Source organism: Arachis hypogaea, chromosome 13 (genome assembly GCF_003086295.3).
Source record: "Arachis hypogaea cultivar Tifrunner chromosome 13, arahy.Tifrunner.gnm2.J5K5, whole genome shotgun sequence".
Taxonomy (NCBI): Eukaryota; Viridiplantae; Streptophyta; class Magnoliopsida; order Fabales; family Fabaceae; genus Arachis; species Arachis hypogaea.
Window position 1 is genome coordinate 100815057 of NC_092048.1, and position 5295 is coordinate 100820351.

Sequence of the window (5295 nt, forward strand, 5' to 3'; positions counted from 1 at the left end):
TTAGATTAAGGAGGGAAGCAAGAGGAAAGAGAGTAGTTGGTGCTGAGGAAGAGGAAGAGTATTTTGAACCAAACATGGATGAAAACATGGAGAACCATCATGAAGAAGAGGCTCACAACCATGGTAGAGAGGGTCTAGCAAATCATGCTGGGCAAGAGAGAAGAGTTCTGGGTTCTTACATCAACCCAAACCCAGGAAACTGTGGGAGTAGCATCCAAAGGCCAACTATACATGCCAACAACTTTGAACTAAAGCCACAGCTCATCACCCTTATTCAGAACAACTATTCATTCGGAGGGAGTGTCCAAGAAGACCCCAATCAACATCTAACTACCTTCCTGAGGATATGTGATACTATGAAGTCTAATGGTGTTCATCCTGACACCTATAGACTACTTCTGTTCCCTTTCTCACTCAAGAACAAGGCATCTAAATGGCTAGAATCCTTTCCAAAGGAGAGTTTAGCAACCTGGGAAGATGTGGTAAACAAATTCTTGGCAAGATTCTATCCTCCTCAACGGATTAACAGGCTGAGAGCTGAGGTGCAAATATTCAGGCAGCAGGATGGTGAGACTCTATATGAAGCATGGGAGAGGTTTAAGGACCTGACAAGAAGGTGTCCACCAGATATGTTCAATGAATGGGTGCAACTACATATTTTCTATGAAGGCCTTTCTTATGAATCAAAGAAGGTAGTAGACCATTCATCCGGGGGATCTCTTAACAAGAAGAAGACCATTTAAGAAGCCATAGATGTCATTGAAACTGTAGCTGAGAATGACTACTTCTATGCTTCTAAAAGAGGAAACACTAGAGGAGTGATGGAGCTGAACAATGTAGATGCAATGCTGGCCCAAAATAAGCTTATTACCAAGCAGCTGGATGACCTCACCAAGAAGATGGAGAGGAACCAAGTGGCAGCGATCACCACCTCATCAGCAACCCAAGAGGGAGTGAAGAACACCAGAGGAGGAGCAAGAACAAGCCAATTACATTGGAAACTCACCCAGGCAAACCCATGATCCATACTCCAAAACCTACAACCCTGGATGGAGGAATCACCCAAACTTTGGGTGGGGAAATCAACAAGATCAAAACCAAGATCAGAGACGTCACAACCCCAACAACCATGCAGCTCACCAACATTCCACACAAAGATCATATCAACACCACCCTAACAACACCTCTCCACATCCATACCAAAACCAGAATAACCCAACTCACCCCTCCACTCTCAACTCACCCTCATCTGAAGATAGACTCTCCAAAATTGAGACTATGCTTGAGGGCATATGCAAAGAGATTCAAGATAATAAGGTATTCAAAGAGGAGGTGCGAGCTAGCATCAAAAACCAGGGAGACACCATCAAGAGGCTGGAATTTCAAGTGGGATACTTATCTGAAAAGATTCCCAAACCTAATGATAGCTTCCCAAGTGACACAGAGAAAAATCCGAGAGGTGAGGCAAAGAAAGTCAGATGGGAAGATTGCAAGATGGTTACTACAAGTAATAAGGAGACTAAGGAAAAGCAAAATAAGCCATTAGAACAACTAGGAGAGACATCAGCAGAGAAACAGGAAAAAGATTGCCAAGAACCCAAAACTTTACAAAAGGAGCTGACACAGAAGGAGCTGCTGAAACTCTATGCACCTTTTCCCCAATTACTCAATGGTGCTGTAGAGAAGAGAATATACTCAAGGTTTCTTGACCTGTTTGCATCCCTCCATGTAAACATACCATTCATCAAGGCCCTCCAACAAATGCCCTCATACATCAAGTATATGAAGGAGCTGCTGACCAGGAAAAGCTCACTCAAGGGAGGACAAACAATAGTGATGAATAAAGAATACAGTGCTCTCATTTAACCAGAGTTGCCTATAAAAAGGAAGGACCTAGGGAGTTTTCACATTCCCTGTGCAATAGGAGAAACACGGTTTGATAGAGCACTCTGCGATTTGGGAGCAAGCATCAACTTAATGCCTTTATCCCTTATGAAGAGGCTGCAGATCAATGAGATAATGCCCACAGATGTAGTCATCAGGCTGGCTGACAAAACTCAAAAACAAGCAATAGGAGTGGTGGAAAACGTGTTAATAAAGGTTTGGAAATACTTTCTTCCCACAGACTTTGTCATCTTAGACATGGAAGAGAGTCACACTCACCCAATCATATTGGGAAGACCATTCCTAGCTACAGCCAGAGCACTCATAGATGTGGAGCGAGGGGAGCTAAATTTGAGGATCCATGATGAATAGCTCAGCTTCAATGTCTTCAAACTCTCACAAGAAACAGATCAAGAGAACAAAGAACCAAGCAAAGATCATAATGAGATACCAAGGGAAGAAGCAAGCACTGAAGCACAAACAACACCTCTGGGAAACCCCTTAGTTGATGAACAAGGAACTCAGCAGCTGTCACAGCTTAAGAAAAATCAGGAGGAACCTAAACCACCAGAGTCATGTGAGACCAACAACAAAATTTCCTTAGAAGAGGAGGTCACAAAGAGTAAGGCATCATCAAAAGGGACAAAGAAGAAGGCACCAAGGAGGTGGAGGAACAAGAAGATCCCTACAGAGGACTTTTCTCCGGGGGATGAAGTGATCTCAGCCTACTTTCCAGATATTCCACCTCATCTCCCCACTATCCCATCTCAGTTACCTAAGGTCTTCACCATTAACAGAGTTCTTTCCTTAGAACATGTGGAGATCCTTGATGAAGCCAATGGATATAGGTCTACTGCAAGAGGGGAAGATCTGAAGCATTACCAACCACCCTGATAAAGGCAAAACGTCAAGCTAGTGACGCTAAAGAAGCGCTTCATGGGAGGCAACCCATGTTTTATATGTTTTTAGATTACTTAATAATGCAAGGTTCATGAATTTCAAATCAACTTGATATGCATTTGTATGAGTCATTGTGTGCAACATATAGTGAAGAACAAGTTTGGTGTTCAAGGCACACTAAGAGAAAATCAATGTAACCCATATCATGTCACTCTTAGAGGCCTTGAATAATTCTTTTACATCACACGGCACCAAACTAAGTTTGGTGTTGCAAATGTTGTACACATGGATGTTGAGCTAGTCAGTTGGTTTTCACTAATGAATGACACTTAGTTAGTTAAAACAAAAACTTTAAAAAGTAGTTATTCTTTAAATTTTGCCGTCACTTCCTACAAGTGTGTTTTTAATCATTTTTTATTTTGTAGGATCATTGATGGGGCATTGAAGGGTTCGGATAACACAAAAGGAAGAATATTTTGCACGTGTCTCAAGGGAGAATGCATTGGAAATGGTTGCCATGCAATATTGGAAGAATAACAAACTTGGAAACTAAACCAACCCCATCATAAAGTTGGCAATCCTTGTGCTTATTCCACACAAAACCCCAACCGTCCATCAAACAACCACCACGGCAATCCACACCTTTCATTCCCTCCTCACTTCCCTATATAAGTGAGTCCTAGTCCGTACTTCCCCTTCACACCCAAAGTGCCATTTCTCACTCTTCACACCTTCTGCATCCAAATTCCTTCATCACACCTTGTCCTAACCAACCGAATTCCTCATCTATCCGTACCTTCCACCCTCTTCACACATAAAACTCAAACTCATGGCATCATCAAGCTCCAAAAGGAAAAAGAGGAAGGAACCAGTAGAGAGCATTTCTTTCGATGAGAAGAGATTCAAAACTGCGTTCCATGAACTCGAATTTGAACGAATAAAGCTCAAGAAGATACTGCATGAGTTAACGTTCCAAATTGACGAGGATGAGTGCGCACAGATTCGAGAGAAGATTGAACAAAGGGGTTGGCAAAGGCTTACGAACCCGGAGGGGAAGATAAATGCAAACCTCATCAAAGAGTTCTATGCAAACGTGGTCAGAGAAGACAAAACCAAGGCCCCCACCTTCAAAAGTTACGTAAGAGGGAGAGAGGTGGATTTCAGCCCCAATGCTATAACAAGGACTCTTCAGTTGAAATCACCACATTTTGATGAGCTCGGTTATCAAGCAAGAGTAAGTAGGAGCCCTGATGATGATGGGAGGTGGGAGCTCAAGCACAACAAGTAGACACAACGAAGACGAGCCAGAGAGAGAGCATGGGCAATCCCATGAGTAAAAGGTGGTGGAGTTCCCTATCTGTTCCATCTTTTTCAAGCTTTAAATAAGGAAAATCATGTATGAAATAGAACATGTTCCATGGTAGTTTAGAAATTTTCAATTCTGTCTTTAAGCTTTTCATTGCTTAGGTCTATGATTACTAGTCAAGTTGCCTGTTTTCAATTACATCCTGCTTATTGTGTTGTTTGTCTCTTTTTTTTTGAATCAAATAAAAAAGAGAATGTTTGTTATCAAAGACCAGAGGGTATTTCATATTGTGGAGTAAATTCCTTAGTTTGTGATGTGATCATAAGTTAGCTAAGTTGGTTCACCAACAAGGGTGGGAAGATAACTATCTGGCCTGAATCATATGCTTGAAACACACCCCATGAGACTAGCTAAATAACAAGATCCTAATAAGAAAAAGGGGAAAAGAACAATAAGAGTTGAAAAAGAAAGAAAAGTTAATAAAGAATAAGGCTAGGCACCAAGGGTTTGAAACTTGAGAGATGTGTTTGTGGTGCTCCTGTACCAAGGATCTGCTTGGATGAATAAGTTCATAGGAGTGCTTCATCACTTGGTAACTTGGGTTAACTAACCCGGGATTATCAACTGAAAATCCACTATCAAGAGCAACCTTGCTACAGAACATTTAGTACCCAAAGAGGTGCTGGACACCAAGGTCTCAAGAAAGAAAATAAACAAACTATGTGCCTGTGGTATGTATGTATAGGGGAAAGAGACTTGAGGGAGTAAGTCCTTAGGGGTGTCTCAACACCTAGCACCTTGAACCAACTGGTTCGGGAGTGCTGGCTGAAAGCTTATCTTAAAGAGTCGCCCCCTCACAGAGCACCTAGTCTAAGAACACAAACAAGCCCTGAAATAACAAAAAGGATCAATGAATAAAAGTCTCATGGGATGCAATCAAGTGAGTGTTCTAGGACATGATAAAAGTTTGAAAGCCAGTGAAGGAATGAACCTAAATTGCTATGCATGAAACCAACATAAAACCAAAGGACATAACTTCCACAATAATGACTCATTTCTCTTGGCATTCCATTCATCATTCTCTTGTTCCAGTACTTGCTTAGGGACAAGCAAGCTTTAAGTTTGGTGTTGTCGCCATAAACTTGATACACACAGAAACTTGTCTCTCAACAATTTTCCTTCGGCAAGTGTACCGAATTGTCGTC

General features: G+C 41.7%; 1 non-coding gene across 1 annotated transcript; it reads right to left on the bottom strand.

Annotated features, from left to right (window-relative positions):
- Positions 1-527: 527 nt before the first annotated feature.
- LOC112739348 (small nucleolar RNA R71) lies at positions 528-634 on the bottom strand. Its single transcript, XR_003170284.1, has one exon. It is a non-coding gene; the product is annotated as a small nucleolar RNA R71 (small nucleolar RNA).
- Between the last annotated feature and the right edge of the window lie 4661 nt (positions 635-5295).